Genomic DNA, 12,023 nt, shown 5'->3' with positions numbered 1-12,023 from the left:
CTGCCTCACCCCCCCAAAGTGCTGGGATTACAGGCCTCAGCTGCCTTTCTAAGCTTCTAAGTTCATCAGTAGGTGAGTGAGAGTGGGATTATGGGAACTCCATGTCTTTTTTTTTTTTTTTTTTGAGACGGGGTCTCGCTCTGTCGCCCAGGTTGGAGTGCAGTGGCTCGATCTCGGCTCACCGCAAGCTCTGCCTTCCGGGTTCACGCCATTCTCCTGCCTCAGCCTCCCGAGTAGGTGGGACTACAGGCGCCAGCCACCACGCCTGGCTAATTTTCTGTATTTTTTAGTACAGACAGGGTTTCACTGTGTTAGCCAGGATGGTCTCAATCTCCTGACCTCGTGATCTGCCTGCCTCGGCCTCCCAAAGTGTTGGGATTACAGGCGTGAGCCACCGCGCCTGGCTGCCCCATCATCTTTTACGGTGTCACTGGTAGGTATGAAATCAGCATAGAGAGCCTTCAATTATCTTCATTCTGTGAATTGTGTCCAGTGAGAATCTTTTCACCTTAAGCCTGGCCAACATGGTGAAACCCCATCTCTACCTAAAATACAAAAATTCGCCGGGCTTGGTGGCGGGCACTTGTAATCCCAGCCACTTGGGAGGCGGAAGCATGAGAATTGCTTTAACCCCGGAGGTGGAGGTTGCAGTGAGCCAAGATCACACCACTGCACTCCAGCCTGTGTGACAGATCGAGACTCTGTCTCAAAAAAAAAAAAAAAAAATTTCACCTTAAAAGTTCAAGATATTGAGAAGTGGAGTAGGGTATTGGTAAGACCATGGCTATGGAGTTAGGCAGAAATGGCTTCTATTCTCAGCCCCCTACTCTTATCCGTATTATCTCTGCTACCTTGCGCAAGTAACAAGCCATCTGGGGCTCAGTTTTGTCATTAGTGAAATGGGAACAATGATACCTGCCTAAAGTGGCTGTTCTGAGGACACAAAGCACTAGGACAGTGACTAACACAAAGAAGTTAGTCATTTTCATTCATTTTTCCCACCATAGTATGTGATAGATTTCCAAAAAGTACAAGGCTTCAAGATTCCAGATTTCTGAGTTACTAGCTATCCCAGTGAGTCCTGTAACTGGGAAATTTTATCATCTGACTGTAATGAAAGTGCCAGCTATATAACAGTTGCCTGAAGAAGAAATGTTTAGGATGAAAGCCAAAAACAGATAACTTAGGGAGTCTAGGTCAGTGATGTTTGAATTTATGTATTTATAAAGTTCTCACAAAAGTTTTCAGTATCAAAGTTTTAACTTTTTTATTTCAATAGCTTTTGCGGTACAAGTGGTTTTTGGTTACATGGATGCATTGCATAATGGTGAAGTCTGAGTTTTTAGGGTACCCATCACTCAAGTAGTGCACATTGTACCCAATAGGTAATTTTTTATTCCTCACCCACTTCCACCTCCCTCCGTGCTTCTGAGTCTCCATAGTCCATTATGTCATTCTGTATGCGTTTGGGTACCTATAGCTTAGTTCCCACTTATCAGTGAGAACATATGGTATTTGGTTTTCCATTCCTGAGTTACTTCACTTAGAATAATGGCCTCCAGCTCCATCCAAGTTGCTGCAAAAGACATTATTTCATTCTTTTTTATGGCTGTGTAATATTCCATGGTGTATATATGTACCACATTTTTTTAATCCACTCACTAATCAGTGGGCACTTAGGTTGGTTTTATATCTTTAAAATTGTGAATTGTGCTGTGATAAACATACATGTACAGTTGTCTTTTTAATAAAATGACTCCTTTTCCTTTGGGTAGATACCTAGCAGTGGGATTGCTGGATCAAACAATAGATCTACTGTTAGTTCCTTAAGAAATCTTCATACTGTTTTCCATAGAGGTTGTACTAATTTACATTCCCACCATCATTGTGTAAGTGTTCCCTTTTCACCACATGGTTGCCAGCATCTATTTTTTTTTTGACTTTTTAATAATTAAATTCAAGTACCCTTTTTGCAGGAGCAGAGTGGTATCTCATTGCAGTTTTCATTCGTATTTCCCTGATGATTAGCGATGTTGAGCATTTTTTTTCGTATGTTTTTTGCCATTTGCATATCTTCTTTTGAGACATGTCTGTTCATGTCATTTACCAACATTTTGATGGAATTTTTTTTCTTGGTGATTTCTTTGAGTTCCTTGTAGATTTGGGATGTTAGTCCTTTGTTAGCTGCATGGTTTGCAAATATTTTTCTCCCATTCTGTGGGTTATCTGATTATTCTAATTATTCTTTTTGCTGTACAAAAAAGCTCTCTAGTTAAATTAGGTCCCATTTATTTATTTATTTATTTATTTTTGCGTTGCATTTGCTTTTGGGGTCTTAATCATGAATTATTTGCCTAGGCCAATGTCCAGAAGAGTTTTTCCTAGGTTATCTCCTAGAATTTTTATGGTTTCCAGTCTTATATTTAAGTCTTTTATCCGTCTTGAGCTGATTTTTATAAGGTGAGAAATGCTAGCCAATTTTCCCAGCACCATTTATTAAATATGGTGTCCTTTCCCAAATTTATGTTTTTATATGCTTTGTCAAAGATCACTTGGTTATAAGTTTATTTCTGAGTTCTCTATTCTGTTCCATTGGTCAATGTGCCTACTTTTTTTTTTAAACCAGTACCATGCTCTTTTGGTAACTACAGCCTTGTAGTATAATTTGAGGTCTAGTAATGTGATGCCTTCAAATTTATTCATTTTACTTAGGATTGTTTTGGCTATTTGGGCTCTCTTTTGGTTCCGTATGAATTTTAGGATTTTTTTTTCTAATTCTGTGAAAAATGATGGTATTTTGATAAGAATTGCACTGACTCTGTAGATTGCTTTGAGCAGTATAGTCATTTTCATGATATTGATTCTTCTGATCCAAGAAACACATCCATGGGATTTGTTTCCATTTGTTTGTGTCACCTATGATTTCTTTCAGTAGTGTTTTGTAGTTCTCCTTGTAGAGATATTTCACCTCCTCCTTGGTTAAGTATATTCCTGGGTATTTTATTTTTTGCAGCTGTTGTACAATGGATTGAGTTATTGATTTGATTCTTAGCTTGGTCATTGTTGTATATAGCAGTGCTACTGATTTGTGTACATTGATTTTGTAACTTGAGACTTTATTGAATTCATTTATCCAAACTCTAGGTATATGATCATATATCATCAGCAAACTGCAATATTTTACTTTCTCTTTTCAAACGTGGATACACTTTATTTCTTTCTCTTGCTTGATTGGTCTGGCTAGGACTTCCAGTACTATGTTGAATAGAAGCGGTGAAAGTGGGCATCCTTTTCTTGTTCCAGGCCTCAGAGGAAATGCTTTCAACTTTTCCTCATTTGGCGTAATGAAAACTGTATTTTTGTCATAGATGGCTCTTATTTTTTTGAGTTATATTCCTTAGATGCCTAGTTTGTTGAAGGTTTTTATCATAAAGGGATGCTGGATTTTATTGAATGCTTTTTCTGCATCTATTGAAATGATCATATGATTTTTGTTTTTTGATTCCATTTATGTGATATATCATATTTATTGACTTGTATATGTTAAAGCATGCCTGCATCCCTGGGATGAAACCCACTTGATTATTGCATATTATCTGTTTGATGTGCTATTGAATTCAGTTAGTATTTTGTGGAGGATTTTTGCATCAATGTTCATCAGGGGTATTGGTCTGTAGTTTTCTACAGACCAGTATTCCTGGTTTTGGGTATCAGTAATACTGGCTTCATAAAATGAGTCGGAGAGGATTCCCTCTTTCTCAATCTTTTGGAATAGTTTCAATAGGATTGGCACCAATACTTCTTTGAACGTCTGGTAGAATTCAGCTGTGAATCCATCTGGCCCTGGCTTTTTTTGAAGCCGACAGTTTTTTTATTACTGACTCAATCTTACTGCGTGTTATTGGTCTGCTCAGGGTTTCTATTTCTTCCTGATTTAATCTAGGAGGCTTGTATGTTTCCAAGAATGTATTCATTTCCTCTGGATTTTCTACTTTGAGTGCACTGAGGTGCTTATAGTAGTGTTGAATGATCTTTCACAATTCTGTGGTGTCAGTTGAAATGTCTCTAGTTCTATTTCAAATTGAGTTTATTTGAATATTCTCTCTTCTTCTCTTGGTTAATCCAGTTTATGGTCTCAATTTTACCTTTTCAAAGAACAAGCTTTTTGTTTCATTGATTTTTTGTTTGTTTGTTTAATTTCATTTTGTTGTGCTCTGATCTTATTTCTTTTCTTGTACTAGCTTTGGGTTTAGTTTGTTTTTGTTTCTCTAGTTCCTTGAAGTATGAAATTAAGTTGTCAATTTGTGATCTTTCAGACTTTTTGCTGTAGGCATTTAGTGCTATAAACTTTCCTCTTAGCACTGCTTTTACTGTATCCCAGAAGTTTTGATAACTTGTGTCACTATTATCATGTATTTCAAAGGGTTTTTTAATTTCCATCTTGATTTCGTTGTTAACCCAAAAATCATGCAGGAGCAGATTGTTTAATTTCCCTGTATTTGTATAGTTTTGAGAGTTCCTTTTGGAGTTGATTTTTAGTTTCATTCCACTGTGATCTGAGAAGATACCTGATATGACTTTGATTGTTTAAAATTTATTGAGACTTGTTTTGTGGCCTATTGTATGGTCTATATTGGAGAATGTCCCATGTGCTGATGAGAAAAATGTATATTCTGCAATTCTTGGGTAGAATTTTTTGTAAATATTTGTTAGGTCCATTTGTTCTAGAGTGTAGTTTAAGTCCATTGTTTCTTTGTTGACTTTCTGTCTCAATGATCTGTCTAGTGCTGTCAATGGAGTGTTGGAGTCCCCCACTATTATTGTGTTGCTGTCTATCTCATTTCTTGGGTCTAGTAGTAAATATTTTATGAATCTGGGAGATCCAGTGTTAGATGCACACAAATTTAGGATTGTAATATCTTCTTGTTGGATTAATCCTTTTATCATTATGTAACGACCTTCTTTGTCTTTTTTTACTGTTGTTGCTTTAAAGTCTGTTTTGTCTGATATAAGAATAGCTACTCCAGCTCGCTTTTGGTTTCCACTTGCATGGAATATCTTTTTCCACCCTTTTTCCTTGGGTTTATACGAATCCTTATGTTTTAGGTCAGTCTCTTGAAGACAGCAGATATTTTATGGTTTGTGGATTTTTTTTAATCCATTCTGCCAATCTATTAAGTGGTGTATTTAGGCCATTTATGTTCAATGCTCATAGTGAGATGTGAGGTACTGTTCCAGTCATCATGATAATTGCTCCCTAGATGCTTTCTTTTCTTCATTGTGTTATTGTTTTATAGGCCCTTTCAAGAGGTTCTATTCTGGTGTATATTGACCTTTTGTTTCAGGATTTAGAACTCCTTTTAGCATTTCTTGTAGGGCTGGTCTGGTAGTGACAAATTCCCTCAGCATTTGTTTGTCTGAAAATGAATTTATTTCTTCTTTGTTTATAAAACTTAGTTTTTCTGGATAAAAAAATTCTAAGTTGAGAGTTATTCTCTTTAAGGAGGCTAAAGATAGGACCCCAATCCCTTCTAGTTTGTAAGGTTTCTGCTGAAAAGTCTGCTGTTAGTCTGATAGGTTTTTTTGTTTTGTTTTGCTTTTTAATAGGTTACCTGGTGCTTTTGTCTCACTTCTCTCAGAATTATTTCCTTCACATTGACTTTAGATAGCCTGATGACTATAGGTGTTGGTGAAGTCCTTTTTGTGATGAATCTCCCAGGAGTTCTTTGAGCTTCTTGTATTTGGATATCTAAATTTGTAGCAAGCTCAGGAATGTTTTCCTCAATTATTCCCTCAAATAATTTTTCCAAACTTTTTACTTACTCTTCTCCCTCAGAACACCAGTTATTCTTAGATTTGGCCATTCTACATAATCCCATACTTCTGGGAGACTTTACTCATTTCCTTTTATTCTTTTTTCTTTATTTTTGTCTGGGTTAATTCAAAAGCCTTGTCTTCTAGCTCTAAAATTCTTTCTTCTACTTGTTCTAGTCTGTTAAAACTTTCCACTGCATTTCGTCATTCCCTAAATGTGTCTTTCATTTCTAGAAGTGCTGATTTTTTTAATCTATTTCTTTAGAAAATTTTTTATTCATATCCTGAGTTGTTTCTTAATTTCTTTATGTTGGTTTTCACCTTCTTTTGGTATCTCTTTGAGTAGCTTAATAATCAACCTTTTGCATTCTTTATCTGATACTTCAGAGATTTCATTTTAGTTTAGATCCATTGCTGGAGAGCTACTGTGATCTTCTGGGGATGTTATAGAACCTTGTTTTGTCATATTGCCAGAATTATTTTTCTGGTTCCTTCTCATTAGGGTAGACTATTTATTCTAATTATTCTTGAGTTTATTTTTTATTTGATTTTTTAAAATTTCTTTTTTCCCCCTTAAGGATGTGACCTTAACGTTTACAGTTTATTACAGCCTAGTTTGGCTCTTGGTGCTTTCAGGGGTGAAGACTGTATAAGTTCCTTGGTTATAGAGAGTCTTTGTATGATCGCTTTATCAAATGTCAACATAAATTTAAATAGCTGCAAAAGATAAAACTTCCTCCCCATCCTGCATATTGACATTTTAAAATAAAACTTTTCAATAAAGCCAGTGAATACTCTGAATGCTTTAGCAAATTAATACCTGCCATGATCTTTTAAATAAACACACAAATAAGCTCTTCTTTGATCATTTATTTCATTTCTTTCTCTTCTTGAACTCTCATTCCCACTCCACTTCCTCCATAGAATTTTTCCCTGCTGTAATATATTTTATGTTTGGAAGCAATTTATTGATCATGCTATTATACTTCTTTGCAACTATTTTAGTATATTAATTGAAATTAATTTTTAAACATGTTATATCACCCTAAGTATTGAGTTATCACAATTATTTTAGTACACAATTGCTTAAAGCAATAAATACATTATAAATGTTCACAATTATGAAATACAAAAAGAAAATTTTTTTGCAACTGCATCTTAATGAGATAAATGTGGCTGTTTAGTTTTCAATTCATTCATATATCTAGTTTTGAGTGTTGTTATTTTTAGAATGAAACTGCACTCAGCATCAATTTTTTCTGCTTCTCTCTTTTTTCAATTTATAGATTCTAATGTTAAGAAACCTTGTTCATATATATATATATAAATAAGTAGGTGCAAATGAAAGGAGTTTTAGTATAGCAGTGTCACTCAGTACTCTGAACTCTTTCTGAATTGTGTCCCAGAAATCACAATGTGATTTTTAATGACTGATCAGCTGACAACTTGGTTCGGTACTCCTTAAATTTTACTGAAAGCTATTAATAAGATGATTTGTCATCCAGTCATTGAGTTATTCCCTATCTCAGTTTCTGAGAATATACTGAAAAGGCACGTATTAACAAATGACTATTAAATTGCACCTGTTACTCTTTCACTTGGAGGCAACTTGCTTAATTTTCTATATTCAAAAAGGATTTGCAAAATGAAAACACTAATTTTAATAAATTTCTATAATACAAACTTTTTTTTAATTATTATACTTTAAGTTTTAGGGTACATGTGCACAATGTGCAGGTTTGCTACATATGTATACATGTGCCATGTTGGTGTGCTGCACCCATTAACTCGTCATTTAGCATTAGGTATATCTCCCAATGCTATACCTCCCCCCTCCCCCAACCCCACAACAGTCCCCGGTGTGTGATGTTCCCCTTCCTGTGTCCATGTGTTCTCATTGTTCAATTCCCACCTATGAGTAAGAACATGCAGTGTTTGGTTTTTTGTCCTTGCGATAGTTTGCTGAGAATGATGGTTTCCAGCTTCATCCATGTCCCTACAAAGGACATGAACTCATCCTTTTTTATGGCTGCATAGTATTCCATGGTGTATATGTGCCACATTTTCTTAATCCAGTCTATCATTGTTGTATATTTGGGTTGGTTCCAAGTCTTTGCTATTGTGAATAGTGCCGCAATAAACATACGTGTGCATGTGTCTTTATAGCAGCATGATTTATAATCCTTTGGGTATATACCCAGTAATGGGATGGCTGGGTCAAATGGTATTTCTAGTTCTAGATCACTGAGGAATCACCACACCGACTTCCACAATGGTTGAACTAGTTTACAGTCCCACCAGCAGTGTAAAAGTGTTCCTATTTCTCCACATCCTCTCCAGCACCTGTTGTTTCCTGACTTTTTAATGATCGCCATTCTAACTGGTGTGAGATGGTATCTCATTGTGGTTTTGATTTGCATTTCTCTGATGGCCAGTGATGATGAGCATTTTTTCATGTGTTTTTTGGCTGCATAAATGTCTTCTTTTGAGATGAGTCTGTTCATATCCTTCATCCACTTTTTGATGAGGTTGTTTGTTTTTTTCTTGTAAATTTGTTTGAGTTCATTGTAGTTTCTGGATATTAGCCCTTTGTCAGATGAGTAGATGGCAAAAATTTTCTCCCATTCTGTAGGTTGCCTGTTCACGCTGATGGTGGTTTCTTTTGCTGTACAGAAGCTCTTTAGTTTAATTAAATCCCGTTTGTCAATTTTGGCTTTTGTTGCCATTGCTTTTCGTGTTTTAGACATGAAATCCTTGCCCTTGCCTATGTCCTGAATGGTATTGCTTAGGTTTTCTTCTAGGGTTTTTATGGTTTTAGGTCTAACATGTAAGTCTTTAATCCATCTTGAATTAATTTTTGTATAAGTTGTAAGGAAGATATCCAGTTTCAGCTTTCTACATATGGCTAGCCAGTTTTCCCAGCACCATTTATTAAATAGGGAATCCTTTCCCCATTGCTTGTTTTTGTCAGGTTTGTCAAAGATCAGATAGCTGTAGATATGTGGCATTATTTCTGAGGGCTCTGTTCTGTTCCATTGGTCTATATCTCTGTTTTGGTACCAGTACCATGCTGTTTTGGTTACTGTAGCCTTGTAATATAATTTGAAGTCAGGTAGCATGATCCCTCCAGCTTTGACTTTCTTCACAGAATTGGAAAAAACTACTTTAAAGTTCATATGGAACCAAAAAAGAGCCCGCATTGCCAAGTCAATCCTAAGCCAAAATACAAACTTTTTTGATAAAAGGCTTTTATCATACTTTGAATATATTTTTATCAAAATCTTGGAGCTGAACATTTAGCTTATACAGTTTATACCATCTTTACCTAGTTGGTAAAATCAGTCCTTGTTGTTCAAATCAGTAAGTAAAATCAGGTTTATTTTGTGTCAAAATAAAATCTAGCTATACTTTCAATCCAAATAAATGTTAATATATGTTTTGAGAATATTATAAAAACCACTGAAAAATAAATTATGGAATGCGTATTGTAGAGAAGACTATTAAAAGTAGACAAGAGAAGTGTTAAAAGATTTGGGTCTGATATGATTAATTATATCCAAGTAACTTATATATTTAGCTACACATTTTATTGCATTATTTTTGGATATGATTCAATGAAATATGTAGCTAAATGTATAAGTTGTTTGAGAAGTGAAGAGTATAATAAAAAGTATGATGTTTCCTAAATATATTCTCATGTATATAGAATTCTGCTGCTTTCCTTTTGGGAATGATTAAATACCAATCATGTATAAAAACAGAAACAATTTTATTAATTTCATCAGACATCAAATCAAATATTTACTAGTATTCAATGAAAGAAAGTTACATATAGTGAAAATTAAAATTGGTCTGGCAGGTCAGCCTATAATTTCATTTATTGTTAAATATTTTACAACATAAAATAAAATGAAAATTGGCTGTATTGGAGAAAATATTTTGTAACGTGATTGGATTCAGAATAAAATTTAAATACTTTATTGAATGATTAATACAAAACCTGAAAACAATACAAGATGCCTATTTATCAGTCTTATCCAGTGAATCTTTAAAAATTTGCTGTCTCGGAAAAGATTCTGGGCATGGTGGCTCATGCCTGTAATCTCAACATTTTGGGAGGCCAAGGCGGGTGGGTCACCTGAGGTCAGGAGTTCGAGACCAGCCTGACCAATATGGTGAAACCCCGTCTCTACTAAAAATAAAAAAATTAGCCCAGTGTGGTGGCATGCGCTTGTTGTCCCAGCTACTCAGGAGGCTGAGACAGGAGAATTGCTTGAACCCGGGAAGTGGAGGTTGCTCCACCCTGGGTGACAGAGTGAGACTCTGTCTAAAAAAAAAAAAAAAAAGGCAAGATTCTGGTTATATTTAAAGTAATCAGCATGACCAACCTGTGCTGCTTCATCACCTCAGAGCTGCTTTTCTTTCCAGCTAATTGCATGTCCTAGAGATAAGCTGATAAATGCCTATCTTTAAATGTGGGAGGAAAGGAGTCACTTTAAGCATTCTACATCCTCTGCTCTTCTCTCAGAGGCCTCTCCCTAAAAAGAGGTGAACGTTTTGTAACTGTTAGGAGATAGAAAACCAGACATTACTCTCAGCCATGCTCTGTGACTTACCTAAATTCAGAGCCTCCCCACATAGACCTAGTACCCTGGGTATAGCAGAACCCTTCACTCTGTAGAAATACACATGATATTGAGAACCAAAAGCCCAGGCAAGCGGTTCCAAGCAGAACTTGGATTACAAGGAGGCGTCTCTGAAATCATTCCCACCATGTTTCCCTTCACTGGGGGGCCCCCTTAGGGTTGGAGGCTTATTCCTCGAGGCAATGCACCACAGAAAGAACCTATGGTGAAATGGGGAAGGGAGAATCAGGTAAGCGGTATAGGAAGAAAGAACCCACATACATTTGCAGGTTTGTTTTCGGGTGGATATGTTCTAGGAAAGAGTATGTTGAGAAATTGAGATCTGAAAATTGATTCTTTTAAAGCTTTTTTTGGCTAAGTGTGGTGGCTCACGGCTATAATCCCAGCCTGTAGCATGCGCCTGTAGTCCCAGCTACTTGGGAGGTTGAGATGGGAGGATCGCTTGAGGCTAGAGGTTCAAGACCAGCTTGAGCAACAGTGAGACCTCATCTCGAAAAATAAAAATAAGAAATAAATCAGCTGGGCATGATGGTACATGCCTGTAAGTCCTAACTACTTGGGAGGCTGAGGTGGGAGGATAGATTGAGCCCAGCAGTTTGAGGCTACAGTGAGCTATGATGGTACCACTGCACTCCAGCCTAGGCAACAGAGCAAGACTGTGTCTCAAAAAAAAAAAAAAAAAAAAAAGCTATTTGTGCTGTGTCCCCTCCCTTTGGAAACTCTCCAGTTTATAAACTCTGAATGACGATAGAATGATCATCTGGATGTTTGTTTCTAACTTCCTAGATATTTGCTTCTTACAGAGATAATCTGAATCTATTCACCCCTTTTAAAAAAATAAGTCAAAATGAAATATTTTAAACATACACAAAGAAACATACAACAAATCCCCCACTATGACCCAGCAACAGCAATCATCACTCGTTAGATACTGTTATCTGTACCCTCCACTAATCCTTCCCACTGGAGTATGTGGAAGCAAATCCCAGGCATTGTATCATTTCAATTCTAAAGATTTTGTATGTAGCTCTAAAAGATAAGGATGTTTTAAAAATATGTAACGATTCTATTATCTCACCTATAAGAAAACCAATTCCTTAATATCAAATAGCCAATCAACAATCAAATCTCTCCAATTGTCTCATAACTTTTTTTTTAAAAGGCAGTGGTTTGAAATTGAATCCAAAAAAGGTCCACACATTTCATTTGGTTATCGTCTCTTACCTCGTTTTAATCTTTAAAAAAAAGGAGAGAGAGAACCTTTTTTTTTTAAATTTTCTGACAAATTCTTTGTTGAAGAAACAGAATCATTGTTCTGGGATTTTTTTTTTTTTAACTCCATGATGCCATTTAAATGATTTCTCTTTTCATGTATTTCCTGTAATCCAACATTCTAAAGACTTCATCTGATTCAAGTTTTGCATTTTGGCAAAGATATTTAATAAGTGGTGATGCATGTATTCACTCAGAAGCTCATAGCATCTGGTGGTCCTCTTTTGGAGCTGTGAGTGGACATTGCTGGCCATTGCCTAGATTCATTATTTCATTACGGGCTTGAATCTA

General features: G+C 35.9%; 1 protein-coding gene across 4 annotated transcripts in view; it reads left to right on the top strand.

Annotated features, from left to right (window-relative positions):
* The window catches only part of TEX26 (testis expressed 26), a 42,983-nt gene that overhangs the window by 7,896 nt on the left and 23,064 nt on the right, over positions 1–12,023 (top strand). The window lies entirely within an intron of this gene.

Source organism: Nomascus leucogenys, chromosome 9 (genome assembly GCF_006542625.1).
Source record: "Nomascus leucogenys isolate Asia chromosome 9, Asia_NLE_v1, whole genome shotgun sequence".
NCBI lineage: Eukaryota > Metazoa > Chordata > Mammalia > Primates > Hylobatidae > Nomascus > Nomascus leucogenys.
This window is presented reverse-complemented; position numbering and strand designations above follow the sequence as displayed.